We start from the raw sequence: 15,077 nt of genomic DNA, 5'->3' as shown, positions 1-15,077 counted from the left end.
CTACAGTCTGTTATTCATAAAAGCACTCTAGCAGTACTTAGGAGTACATTTGAAACAGATCTTCTCTGCATCATTTTTCCAGTGTTGGGCTTTGCATTCAATTTTTAAATGCTCGGGATTGTGAATGGGGCTAAATAATGTGTTAGCAAGAGCCTATAAATTATGGATACGTACAATTTAAGTATCTGACCTGATTGTTGTACATGTCTTTATACATTGCCTATCATGCTGTACAAAATTGCTAAACTATAAAAGCTAAAGTGGGCTTTTTTCTGATGTTCCTTCCTCAGAGAAGAACACTGCCTATGGGGCAGTTTATTTAGAGGTCAGATCAGTAGAAGACTTTATGAACCAAAAGATGCACTTCGCAGTTGTATATGATCACCATCAGCCTGAGCTCAGCCTGATCTTTTTGGGGAAGGACTTCCAGGGCACCTCCGTCTGAGAATGCAGCCTTTCACAGCATGAGCAATGCTCCAGGAGTTCCCCAGCATATCACCTGTACGGAGCTGGAAGCTTAAAGATTCAAACTCTGTATAGATTGAGGCTAAACGAGAGTCAGGATGACACCCTGTTATAGGGTCCACTTCTGGAATATCAGTTATTCAAGTTTCTTTTCAGTCTAGAACTTGCTGGTGGAACTTGTACCCAGTTATTAATACAGGTGAGATGAACACTTATTGAAATAAAATGTCAGCATGGCTGTAGATGCTTGGGCCATGACTCCGAAAGGGCTGTTGTGAACCACATTTCCAGCAGCCTGATTCGCTTCAGACATGACAGATGGATCCTGCAGGAAATGAAAATGCTGTGCCTTCTTTCCTGGAAAATACTGTTATTATTCTTAAGCATCGCTCTTGTATGTGTCTTTTTTTTTTTTTTTTTCAGATGGTCCACTAGTGGCAGGGATCTCGCTTACTTGTACATCTGGTTAATGGCCTAGAACATCATCGCTGTTTACAGTTATTTCTAACAGGAACTGAGATCAAAGATCAAGTTAATGGAAGAAAGAACAATGAAAGATGAGAGCCAGTCCTCTCTGAGGAGGGACTATATGCTGCCCTTGCAGAGCCTTATCTGATAAGTATTTTTCCATCTCTGACGACTTTAAGCCAGATCCTGTGATCTTTATATTGACAAGCTTTGTATTTAAAAGTACACCAGTAAGGCCGCATTTAATTTGGACACATTTTTAACCCACCGCCCTTTTCATTCTTCCAAAACCCATTTTGCCTAGTAAGAGCTGTAATGCTGCCTCTAAAAATACTGTGCCGAGGCATCCTTACAGCTGTGAGCTTGGACTTGATCTGAAGGTTGCATCATCCTCTGGGCTCTTGCAAGCAGAAAAATATAGGTTGAGGCAAGGAAAATAATCTTTCAGAAGAGCCGGGTACATATGGATCTAATAGCATCTTGAGACCTTGCAGACTGGGATTCTTTAGCAGTGGGCTTCACGTTTCTGTCTGTACAGCAGCAAATCCAAAAATGCATACGTAACATAAACAGGGCCAAGCTACTATGACCAGTTTGGGTGCCTCTATTTTTATTTTATTTTCTTTTTAAGCTAGCTAGGAGCAGCCATGGTTTAAATTAAACCCCTCACTTCCACATAATTGAAGAGGGATTTACAGATGATGCAGACACTTTTCACGCCAAATGTTGTGCATGTACAGAATGAGAACCAACAATTACAATTAATTTCTGCTCCTGCACTCCGTACTGAGGAAGCAGCGAAGAGCCCCCTTATCACCGTGCATGCGCAGGGGAAGGGCGCTGTGGCATTTGGGATGCATTTTTATCAGTGATATCAGCAGCTGGAAGTTGTGAAATGATTTCCTTCGCCTGCATTTGTCCAGGCCAGCGAGAAAGCTGCTGGGATGGCGAAGGCTCAGGCAGCATCGCAGGGCTTTGAGCAGAAGTTGGGACAGACAAAGGCGGCGACTGTTGCATTCCACCTGTTATCTCTGGGAGTCAGCAGCGCTGCCTTCCCCCTCCAGCCTCCCGGCAAGTCCTGGCAGCGCCGAGATAACATTTCGCCTCAGATCTGCTCGTGCCAGGTTATCGATGAAGTTAGGAAAACGAATACCTTGAGGGAGCGAGGCTAGATTTTCAGCTGGCTTAATTTATGGGCCAAGTCTGGCCTGGCGCACCGAAAGTCCAGCTGTCGGTGTTCTTTGTCATCCAGCTTTTAGGGGGATGTCATTTTGCGATGGCACGACATAAAAGAGGGCTTTAAGAATACTTTGCAGCCCAGTAATGGTGGCTGACTGCTGCCTTCTCTGGTTACAGCTAACAGCACATTCTCACCACCTCTCTCCTCCGATTCTGTTTGTTCACAGGCCCGGGGCAACTGGAATATCTTTCTTTTGTCCCACACTCCTTTGTTACCGTGGCAACAAATGGGCAAATATTATAACTATTTTTTTTTTCTTCTTCTTCTCAAGTAGAGAGGTAAGTTTTTGAGACCACACACACAGAGCACAGGTAGCTCGAACCGGGGGGTTATTAGCATGTGGAAAGCGTGGGTTTAAGCTGGGCCACGGGCCAGCTCTGTTCCAGTGCCCATCTCCCCGTCACGTAGCGCCTCTGTGCATGGGTAATGCCCAGTGCCAGCCTGTGGCTGGTGTCACCAGCAGTAAAAGGGACACTGAGTGCTCTCCAGGACCACCCTAAGCTCATCCTAATTGTGTGACTGGTGGAAATGGAGCTTAGCCCTTGCGCAGGGGTTTAAAGGCCGAGCTTGCACTCCCAAGGGGACGCTCCAACCCACAGCCCTTTTGGACACTGCGGCCACTAACTGGGAACCAAAGTCACCTTCCCCTTCCATAAGTGCTGGCCCCAAGTGGCAGGGCACGAGGAGCAACATCACTAACTCCTCCTGGGAGCTGCATGAAGGGGATTCACCTCCGGTGGCTGCCTTTGTGCAAGTCGAAACCCTTGCCTCAGCGCAGGGCCCCACCGGGCAACACTGCCGTGCAGCAGCAATTACAGCACCAGAGCTGTAGACAAGCGTGGACTTCTTATTTCTGGTTCAGAGTCTGGGAAGAGATCCTTGCCAGCTGCAGCTGCTGGAAGGTACAGCGCCTTGGCATGGTCATTAGGCTGATGGATCGTCTGGCGTCAGACCCGAGGAAGCCTGAACGCTCTCATCTGCAGCCTCTGGATCCAGGAGCTAGCCAGAAGGTCTCGAGTTTTTTCCCTAACCTGTGATTTGTTAAGCACCCGGCAACATCTGTATCACTAGGGTATTTCATGGGAAAGTTTTCTTTTTGCTGGTTACGTGTTGCTGCTTGCATGTGTTTTTTTTTTTTTAATTCTTCTTTTTTTTTTTTTCCCCTGTATCTAGACCATCTATTCTTTTCAAGTGACAGATACTAAAAGTAGTAAGCTGTAAAAACATGTACCACCAGAGTTATAAAGGAAATCTCTTGGGAGACGGTAAAACAAACTGAGTCCCAAACACCCTCCCCTTCCCCAAGCTGCCAAACCACCTCCTTTTCTACCTCCCTGCCAACAGCTCAGTTCTTCCACAGTACCTACAGGGAGGGAGGTGGGAACAGATTTAAACCCCAAACGCCAGGTTGCTCCCTCCTCGAGGCTTCCCAGCACGTACGGAAGGCCTGGGGAATACGGGGGAAGGGGAAAAGCTGGCGGTGCCCTGTGCAGGACCAAGCAAGTCTTCAGCCGCATAAAATAAATTCGATTCCAATCTCGCCGGAGCCAGCGTTGAAAGATTTCAGCGAGGCCAACACTTGACCTTTAGCAGACAATAGCCACGGCCCTAATTGGCAACTGCTCATTGTGCCTTTGCGTGCGTTTTGAACAGGCGGGTTTCATGCTCATTCCCCTGTAGGCTCAGGTCTGGGGCTGCAAAGTGGGAAGCAGCGAAGGTTTGGTGATTTCCGATTGTTCTATAATGCCACCTGCTGACTCGCGGGCGACAGTAGCCAGTGTATCAAAAATCCTTTCACACAGCCCTGCTTTAAACTGCGGCGCTATTTATATTAATGGGATCATTCAATGCATTTCACTCACGTTCTGATTTAGAGGCCAAGGACCGACCTAAGTTACAAATCCCAAGTGAACACCATAAGATATATTGGACGCTAGCTATTGGGCTCCAGCTGGGTTGCGGCTACAAAATATAACTATAAAATAACTAAATATAACCAGATCTGAGTCGCTCTTCAAGCAAGGCACAGATTTCATCATCCGCAGCAATTCATGCAAAGATGCATGGAATAGCAGCGAGGCCCCCATCCAGAAAAAGGCTCCCAATCATCTACTTTGCAAAGCCTGGGAAAGTTCAAACTGGAGTGAATGTCTCACCTCGAGCTTAATGTTGTAGCAAAGGGAAAAATCACGACCCTTTTATCTAACGAGAAGTCCCTTTTCCTGGACTCACTCCATCACACCAGTTTGTCCTTTTTCTTCCCCAATTCTCTGCCTTGACCGAGATCCTGTTTTCACCCCCCATCTGTGGCCAGACCCTTTTATTGGGGTTAGCGTTAGCCTTGCAGAGCATCATGCTCCCAACACACCCCAGCTGCCCTGACATCCTCGTGGGGCTCCTTCCCTTAACTCTGCAGCACGCTGCTGGGTTGTGCTCCTGGCACCAGCCCTATTGTCAGCACCATAAATAAACTCTTCGTGCAGGTCTCCACCAGCACCCGGAGCAAATCCTTACATCTGCCTTATGAGTTCCAGGTTGACACGCAGGGTGTACATTTTTCAGCGGGCTTCTGGCACAGGGAGTTTGATACTCTCCAGTGGAGACGGGCACTGCAAAGCCTTTGCACCACTTTTCTCCTTCTGGCACCTTAATGGGGTCTAATTTTTGCGCTGGCCTCCCACACATTTAATAAAAGACGCACATTCAAGCAGGCTTTGTGCCCAGAACGCAATTAAGCATCCAACTGTCCGATCTGTGTGGCCAAATCTGCGGCGTTCCCGGGGGTTCTCAGGTGCAGGTTCACACTGGTTCATCAGGTTTCCATAGGGGGGAGGAAATGTAATTTAGCTCTTTCGGTCTTAGTCATTGAAAATAAAAGGGGAGTAAGTGAAGCTTGTCTTTGGCAGTAGGAATGGCAAACAAACCAGGCATGATTCTTTATCTTAAAGTGAAATTTGCAAGTGAACAAGGCATTATAATTGATGCAGATTTAAAGATATAAGGTGAGGCTATTCTGTGTTTAGGTTTAAATGACAAACCTTATCTCACTTTTCCCATCCCCTCCCTTTTTCTTCCCTTGCACAGCAGAATGCTTTACCATAATTTCTTGAGACCCAATCCTCAGATCTGCTGTTCCCCAGCAATTTTTAGGGCAGCTGGAGATATTTAGCAGCCCTGGAAAAAAATCCCCCCTACCAGACCTTTCTTTGAACACAAGCTGACCACAGAAATGTCATAATACCTGAGACAAGCAGTTTTGTTACACGCTCCGGGTCATTCCGTGGCTCTAGCAAAAACGTTACATGCAATGAAAAAAAAACTAAAGCCACAACACAGAAAATATCCGATGCGTCAGCCCACGCGAACATGTAGAGGGATGTAGAGATATATATACAGAAGATATATTAGGTCTGTTTAGTTTGGGACCTAGATTCGATGTGCTGCGATGCCAGGCAGGAGGGACATTCAGAGGCCCTTTCGAAAGGAGTTTTAGGTCCCAGGGGTTGGCTCTCTGCTGTTGGTGTGCCCCTCAGCACTCTGCAGGGAACCTCGAAATTCAACCACCACTGATCCCAGTGGCAATGTCGGCACTGCTAATAGATCCAGAGCTGAATTGGACACAAGCTCTGGAGTGTTCATTGTGCACCCCACTAAATTATCAGTATCATTCCTCATATAGCTGTGGCCTGTGTCCGTAAGTACCCTCCCAGAGATGGCAAGCATGACGTGGGGGACAGCAGGCACTCCTAAAAGGCAGCGTGGACAATCCAGAGCCAGCTCTGGCTCCCTCTGTGGCTCTCCAGCGTTATCTCAGCAGGCTTTGCATCCTCAGGGATGTCTGGCCTTTCTTGTGCTGCACTCCAGGTCTCACCAAACGTGCACTCCATCAGATTTCAAGTTGTGAAAGCACCACCTTGATGGGATGCAGCTCAGCTCTTGTGTTGGTTTGAACACTTTGAACCTCAAAGTGCAATGTCTTAGGCCTACAAGGCCACCATGTGGGCCCAGAAGGGACCCTAGTGCCATATAGTATATGTGTAGCCACTTTTCTTTGTGCCAGAAAACATCACCTATTCCTTTTTTATTTAACATAAATGTCACTAAGGAAGCAAACATTTCCACTTTCTAGGACTTACAGGGGCAAAATCGTGAATTCTGCCCTGAGTTTAATGAACCCCAACTCTGCAACACTGAAAAACACCACGCAAGGTTTGGTCTCTGTTTAGGCACTGAGAACAGGGAGGTTAAAAGACCGCAGGGAATAACTGATGCCAGAAAAATAGTCTAGGATGAATGAGAAATAATGAAAAATATTTTATAGTTGTATTCCAGAATGACAGAGCTTCATTAATACACTAATGCATCACGTATTTTACTGTGTGAGAAGGGATATTCAGCCACCCAGAGATACATCCACCCAGAGATGGAGCGTAACCTTTCTCTTGTCACAGCAGCTTCCTTTGCATGGGGTTGGGCACAGCATTGATTTTGCCCCTCAGCTGTAACTAAATACAGAAATATAAAAGTGTGCAAAGGAAAAAGAGCTACATAAACACAAACTTCAATGCAAAGCAAGATGCCACAGGAGCAATAGGTTCTGACATTTTGATTTGCATTTTCCAGCTACTGCAGAGGACCTTGAAAGTGAGCTGTCATTTGACTGAAGGCAATGCTGTCCCCCAAAATATTTGACTGCAAAGAGAGGCAGATGACCCTTTGATGAATTAGCTAAGGTTTGAAAGTGGTGCACAAAGATGGAGGCAGCACACTGTAGAACAAATGGAAGCAGAGCACACCTCTGGCTTCATTCTTAATGTTGCTAGATGCAGACAGGGGAAAAAAAAAAAAAAAAAAAAAAGAAAATTTAATTCCTTCCTCATCCATCCTCCCCAGATATGACAGTTCACTAGTAGCTAGCCATCATCACACCAGGAAAGACCTGGTTTTATGTCAGGCTGCCTGGAAGCAATGCCATGGTCTTGGAGAACTCACCCAAGCTCCAACCCTACTAAATCCTCCCTGACCTACCCTGGTCCTCTCCCAGGTTATGCCTGCAGCAGAGATCAGGAACCAGCTTTATCCCTGCTGCAGGACTGCTCTAGGACAGGAACACTTGGCTTTTGCTAGTTCAGCTCTAAGCACATTGCATCACTGGTTGTCACAAAGCTGAGAAGCTTCAGTGCTAAGCTGGATGTGGGTGGTCAGGCTTCCCACCTCCCTTAGGACTGCATCCCAAAGAATGAATGGAGCTGGGCCCTCGATGGCAAGAATATGATTTCTGAAGGCAGAGCCCATGAAGCTCCTGCCAGTTGCTGGGCGAAAGCAGTGATGTGCCAGGGTTGCCAGAGGCATGAAGCAGCATGGCAGCAGACAAACAGCCCTGCTGATATTTCAGCACAGGATTCTCCTGTGACTTCATTTACTGGGACAGAGCCCATGGCCTCACTGATGGAAGTAACAAACCTCCAAGCCTGGCTGTCGGAAGGGTTACAGGACAGCACAATCATACACTGTTGCAGCAGTAAGATTTACTCAGTCTCCATTTCTCCTTTCAGGGCCTTCTCAGGGCCTTGCGAGGAAGCTGGCCCTAAGACTAGAACTGCCCTCAGCAGCAGGGCTTTTTGCCCCGTGCATTTTTCCTCCTCATAAACTGGCCCGAAACCACTAAACTTGTTTGGAAGCAGGCAAAAATGACAGAATTAGAGCCCTGTTCTGTGAGGTGATGTGTAACCCCTGCTGCAAACCATAAGAGATGTCTGATACTTTGAGCCGCGTCAGTCATCACGGCCAGGCTGAACCCAATCACTTGTAGGTGAAGTGTTCAGTTCTGGCTCCAGGTTCCTCTTAATCTCTTGGTCTGTCAGATATTTACTCTGTGTATAACCCCCACAAGAAGAAAAGAAAAAAAAAAAAAAAAAAGTGATTTTAAAGATTTTAAGTAATCTGTAAGTAAAAACTTACTTTTCAAAACTCACATACACTTCTATATAGTTGTCCAATATTAATTGCCATCTCTGTGATACATACTGTGAAGGTACATTTGCTTTAGTTGGCAGATCTCTCCTGAGCAATCCAGAAAGCTGTAGATTTAATAAGGAGTCAGTGTTTAAATGTACTTTTTATTTCATTAGTTGTATATTAATTATGTTTTCAATACCTTTTAATGAGAGTGAGAGAGAACATGAGAAAAACTTGCTCTGGGTGGCTACTCTGAAGAACCTGAAGTCTGAAAATACACTTTGAAAAAACAACAGATGTTGCTCAGTGTTTCTGTTGCTTTCTAAGATTATTGGTGCAAATGAAAGTAATGCTGATGTTTTCGTTCCAATTTGGAAATAAAAGCTGGTTAAGGAATAACCTTAGAGACTGAAAGTAATTGCCTATTTCCAACAAGCTTTGGATGGGATATTTTTCAGAGAAAACGGGAAGCCAGTAAGGGACAGCCTGCTTAATTTTCTGGTTTAGAGCAACCTTAAGCCTTTGCATTTTGGTAATCTTCCCAACCCACCTCCAGATGTGAAGTCTGGCTGGCTGGAGGAGGGAAGATATGCAGAAGCAAGCACACCAGATACCCAAGATTAGCATAGACCTAAAAGTTATGCAGTCTCAGGCTTTCATAAGAGATTGGAGCTCACCGGCTCTTCCACATATGGGACGGAGATTTGGAAGTGGAATACAGCTGTTGTCCTGTGCTACCTCCCACCACAGCTAAAGATGCACAAAGACCATTAACACGTTACCAGGCTACAGCTGACCCATGGTAATGACAGCCCGGCTCTATTCCTTCCCTTGGGGCAAAGACCAAGTCAGAAACTTTGGGCAACAGCCTTGAAGACGTGGTCAGCAGGGATGGACAAAATGGACATCACTTTAATTTATACTGGGGAGAAGTCACAGAACCAGTGCTGGAAATACTCCCACCCAAAAGTTGGTCTGGCCCCAGTTCTGTGCCCAAAGCCTGCAGAGAAGCAAGGTGTGGATACCAATAAATAATTTTACAGGGCTTCTCTTCTCTTAACAGCTCTACTCCATAAGGGAAACTGCCTAGGAAGCTCACTTATTCCATACTGGACTGTTGAATTCAATGCCCCAAAAACAAAAACAAAAACAAAATAACCATTAACACTGAATTTGGGGGTCTTTGTGCACAGCTCCCTCTACATTTCCCTTAAAATTTGTATAAATGTTAGTATATGAAAGGGGGAAAATATGAGCTAGAAAATAATGGTGTAATTTAAACCTATGGGTATGAAATACTAGGACAGTAGAAAGAGGACCTTGCATTTAAGACTCCCACTGACTTTTCAGGGACCTGGGGCTACCAAAACCACCCAGCTTTACCTCCTGAGTGGCACAGGCCACAGGATTTCATGGGGCCATTATCACACCACAGGCCACAGGATTTCATTATCACACCAAGGAATACATTTCCTTTTCGTTTAGAGCCACCAAGGGATTTAGCATGTATCTTGGTAAGCTACTGTCAGGAATAGCCACCACCACTACCAGTCTGTGCCTTAATTCAGATTATTTAATTCAGGCTTCATTTTCCCCAGCTAAAGGGACCAGTATATGACTGTGGAAGTTCTGATCATAGCACAAGAGGCAGAGTATTTTCAAACAAATAATCTGATCAAGCCTAGGGAAAGCAAAGCCCTTTTCCCGGCTTGTTGGATCAGGGAAACTTCAAGTCTGTAAGGAACTTTACTCTCTGCTCTCAAAATCTGCTTTTAACTCAGAAAGAATCAGCCCTGAAACAAACACCTGCACAGGGCCTTGTGCATCATGAGAAGGAGGTGTTGTGAAAAGGCAAAGCACGGTTAAATTCAAGCCACAAAGATCTCTGGGCTGAGCAGAGGGAGGGACGTTTCTGCAACCACTGGTCTTTGGCATAATTTTTTTCAAATGCCTTAATTGTGTTATATTTCAGTTTTAATTCATGTTACACAAGACAAAGGAGAAAAAAAAAAGTGTTCGTAGTTTGGATAGGTCAGCCAGAAGACTGATGGTTTCAACAGTTTCTTGGATAGCTGACTAAGAGCTCAGGAGACATAACAGGAAAGGAAGCACAGTTTTATATTAAACAACAGAGGCATCAGAAGGTTTTGCATATTTTGACTCTGATGGCAAAAAATTACTGTCATTTGCCAATAAAATTGGGAAAATATTCCCTAAAGAGCAAAGGGAAGCCATGGCTTAAACATCAAGCCATGTCTTAATGCTGCATGATGCATTATCTGTTGACGGGAATAAATAATACAGGGCTTGCCCAAGAACCTGGAAGGAGGAGGTATGTGTGTGAGAGAGCATCTCCTGCCTGCGGACCCACCAGACAGCCAGCTCAGTTGTCAGGACATCGCCATGGCTTGACATGAATGTTGAACTGGAGACCAGAGTCCACCCTAAGTTTGGTCTGGTTGCTCATCCCCACACAGCCGCAAGCTGCAGGTACTTCAGGACAACGAGACACCGAGGGTGATCAGTGTAACGCAACCACAGGAGATGTCTGTTCATTTACAAACATGAGATTTATATCTCCTTTAAATTAAGGATGTGAGCCACTGAGAGCAGCAAAACGAGACAGCATTAACCTCCCCAGAGTATTCATAACCAGCCTTGCTTGATTTCCTTTTTTAAGAAGAGTTTCAATTGCAGAACTGGCTAGAGCTCAAAAGAATTCTAAAAAAAAAAAAACAACCACCCTTATATCCTGATATTATTTAACAGGGCTATGGACAACTGATGTTTCATTTTCAGTTTCTTCAACTATCTTTAAATGTTATCTGAAATGCTTCCCAGATGATTGGATTCCTGAAAACAGATGGATTGGAAAGAGCCATTGTAAATGGCCCATTGCAACATTAATGGTGAGGAAAAAAAACCAACAGCGCTCCAGCTGCCCCAGAACCATGCTGCTTACACCTGGCAGGAAAAAAAAAAAAAAAAAAAAAAAAGCTCAGTGGTGCAAGTTAAAATAGTTTTTGATTTATATTGTGGTATTAAATAAAGTATCTGTATTAGTTAAATATTTACTTATTGCTTGAAGCAGAAGGTCACTTTTGTCTTACGAAATAGAAGGCAGAACTGCAGCAAGGGAAACCGTTCCTGCTATGCCTCTGACCTCCCGTGTGACATGGGGCAAGTCATTTCTGTCGTGCTGCAGTTTTCCTGTCTGTAATTGGGACTGATGGGGAAGCACTGGCATGTAAAATCCACATATGACTGTCACGTCCATTTTCTCTGTACAGTGAAAGTTTCCTAAATCCCTCTGTATGCCTGATTGGATTTTGCATTTCCCCAAACATCTCCAAAAGGAAGGTGAGCCTTTGTCCAGCTGCAGGCCCGCATTTCTGCTCGGTTCACAGGCAGCTCCGTCTGTTACTGCCTGCTGCCCTGGGACGCTGGAATCCTGCACCACACATTGCACTTTGATGTGGCATTGGCACAAGGAGGATGCTTCCCTCCAGCAATGCACACAGCGAAACCAAGAAGTGAAATGCCGAGTCCAGGCAGGGTCAGGACGGATTCCACAGCTTTTGTGTTGCTGCCGCTGCCTCCTCTTCGCTTCTCCCTTCCTGTAGCAATTATTGCTCATCAGCACAGATTAACAATTGCACAAGCAAAGCCTTGGAACTAATGAATTCAGGGCCAAGGGCCAATCTTAGTCGGTGGAGCTTTGCCACCGACTTTAAATTCTTTAAATGGGATTGGGATCGAGCCCTGCAGCCTTCCCCTGTGCTTCCTCTTTTCACCCCTTCATGTGCTGCACATGTGCAGCTTGCTGGCGGCTGCTCTGGCTTCGGGACGAGGCACTGCCAGGTACGAGCTCCAGAAGTTGCTCTTGTAACCTCCCAGCATTCTTCTCCACCCACTCCCTGGCCCTATCTTTCTGCTACGAGTTGTTCTAGCTATTTTATGGCTCCTTTTAAAAGGTAAAGACAAAAATAGATCTCAATTCATTCCTACAGGCTTCCGTTGGGCTGTGAAGAGCTTAAAGGTCCTCTCACCTCATCTCTTGTTTATCTAGTAGCCTCAGGCCTCATCTACATGAACGAGCTGCACCAATTCAACTAGATGTTAATTCAAACCAATTCATTAAACTAATACCAACCCCGGAGCAAGCGGAGGAATGGACGTTCCTGCAGTGTATTAAAACCAGGCTCCTATCGGCTTGCTTTAATCTGGTGAGAAACTAAAGCAAGGCAAGGAGCGCCCATGGACAGGTTTGCTCTGGTTTTACTGAACATATGGAAAAGAGCAATGCAAATCACACCAGGGAGTTCTCACTCGGCAGAGCCCTGCTTCTCATGCGCCTGCAGGGACCAAGTTATGACTTGAACACGTTCCACTCCAGCCCAGCTGTCTCTGGTGCAAGACTTTGCTTTCCTTCCTTGCAGAGGAGAAGCAATCTGTCTCTATTTAAACGCTTTAGAGAGGATTCTTTGAGGCACTTGGATAAATCCACTCCGGGCACAACAGCACCAGAGGCAGATCTAATGGCCTAGCAGTAAAACTGCACGGCTGAAAACGCTGCTGCCTGCTCCATGCTGCCGTGACGGCTTGCACAGCTGCAGGAGGGCTGGCAGGGAGCATGTATCCTCCTCGGGTTCACAGCCCAGGCCTCTGCCTTCACACAGGGTGCCAAGGCAGGGTGGAAGCCGTGGCACCAGGTTTGGCAGGAGGCTGGTTGGAAAATGGGCATGCGGCCTTTCTGCTGGTGCTGCTAGATGAGCAAGAACCTTCTGCACTATGAGGAGGAAGCCTCTTATGCCACCCCATCAAGGTTCACCAGGGATTTTTGTCAGCACCCTGGATCCTGGCCTCAGGTTCTGCCATTCAACTGAGCTCTGGACCCCCCAAAAATGGCCAGGAACCTTCAACACACACATGGCTGCCGTGAGTGTGCCTCTTGCACTGCTGTGTGTTGGTCAGGCCTCGTATGTCTTACCCAACCCAGGGACTCTGTTCCAGGCGTTCGATTCATGGCCAGTGTCCCTGCAGGTGGTAATAAAATCAAAGCAGCGTTTCCACACCACGGCATGGGGGCTGAACAAGGTAGAGCATAGCTCACCTGAAAAAAACTAGTATCAGTAGGAACCAAAAAAAAATAATAATAATAAATCCAAACCCTAAAATAACAACAAAAACAGGAAGGAAGGACAATGAATTCCACTCCAAAGTGCTGAACAAAGTCACTTTTCAATTAAAACAATCCCAAAAGGAATGAAGAGAGGGATGGCACTGGAGCATTTCTATTTGACAGTGCTGCCCTCCTTTCAGTGGCTGAAAAGGGACACATCACCTCTTGTTGAGATCTCATGAGGATTATAGGGAACGTGAAGCCAGGCTCTTCTCACAGGAGCCTACTAAAAGGATGAGAGATAAGAAATCTAGGCTGCCTCTATGAAATTCAAAAGGATATTAAGAAGAAATACTTCATAATGACAGTGGTTAAACACAGGGCCAAAGAGATGGTAGAATATTCAACACTAAACCAGGCAAGGCCCTGAGCAACTTAATCTAATGTTGGGGCTATCTGTCCTTTGGGATTACCCAGGTGTTCAGTCATCCAGAAGGCAAATAGAAAATTAGGAAACTTGAATGTCTGCAAAATGGTGCCAATCACAAAGTAACACAGAAAGTTTTCCACCAGGAAAGCGCAAGTGGGAAAGTAGAGGCCTACAGTGAAAGCTCCTTGGCAGCCATCTACCTGCTGAGCGGGCCCTGCTGAGATGTCTTGACTCCAGGGGCCCCATCTAAGCTGGGGAAGTCTGTGAAAATGTTTCCTGATGTTGATAATATCAGTTGGCTTTCCCCACAGTTGTAGGCACTGGGAGTCTGAGTGTAGGTGGCTGCTGGCTGGTTCTGGCACTTGAAAGCTACCTCGGAGAAATATGTTCAGAACAGCACTGCACCACCACGTAGGGACCTTTAGCAGTGGTCGTGAGCCTTGAATTTCCATCACAGTGAGTATTCAAGGCAGGAAGAGAAACAGAATTGGTGTTAATGTGGGCAAAAACCTTAGCATGTGTAGGGGCGGTGTAAATATAACGAGGTTCTCATTATTTAAGGAGAAAAAGAGAAAAAAAGAAGGATGGTTTTGCAAAAGGTAAACTGTTTTTACCAGTAATTGAATATTTTTACCTTTTGTTGGTCTTGCTTCAAAAAATAAATATATATGTTTATATGTATGTATATTTAGGAAGAAGATTTAGAGCTTCTGTTTACAAGAAATTTTCATTACACTAGAGAAAACCTGGTGTTTTCTGCTGGATGCTTTTATATTATGATGGTTCTTTTCATCCAAGGATCTCAAATTATCATGCCAAAGTTTTCACGGATTCAAAGACACGGTTAAATAAGTTTGCAGGAGGAAAATATGCCAAGGGCCATGAAACACAAAAGCGTAATCTCCAACTTAAGAAGCCTTTAAGCCACAGATAGCTGGAAGCTAGGAGAGCATACCAGAGAAATCTCAGAGAGCACTTCTGTTCTTACCTTCTTTTCTAGCATCCAGCAGAAGCATGGCACTTATTACATGCTATTTTCATGTTCTTAACCAGCTCCTTACATCTTTGGTCAGAGGAAAGTGATGATGTGTCCTCCCTTGATTTCACCTGTCCTCTCATATCAGCAGATATCCCTACCGTGCTTTCATTGCATGGTTTGTACCTGTGGCATATGCCACTTTCCCCTGGCAGGTTGGAGCCCAGGCTGAGGTATCCCCATGTAGGTGTGCCTCCCATTTTGGGATGCCTTTTGCTAAAGTGATAGTCCCGGCGGCACCCACATCCCTTGGCCTGTGCCTAGGCTCTTGAGGTTTGTCCCTATCACCGCAGCACCTTCAGCTCGGACAGACCAAGGGTTTGACCTCCACCTTTCTTAGCACCCCTCCCTCCCACTG

Source organism: Anas platyrhynchos, chromosome 4 (genome assembly GCF_047663525.1).
Source record: "Anas platyrhynchos isolate ZD024472 breed Pekin duck chromosome 4, IASCAAS_PekinDuck_T2T, whole genome shotgun sequence".
Classification (NCBI taxonomy): Eukaryota; Metazoa; Chordata; class Aves; order Anseriformes; family Anatidae; genus Anas; species Anas platyrhynchos.
This window is presented reverse-complemented; position numbering follows the sequence as displayed.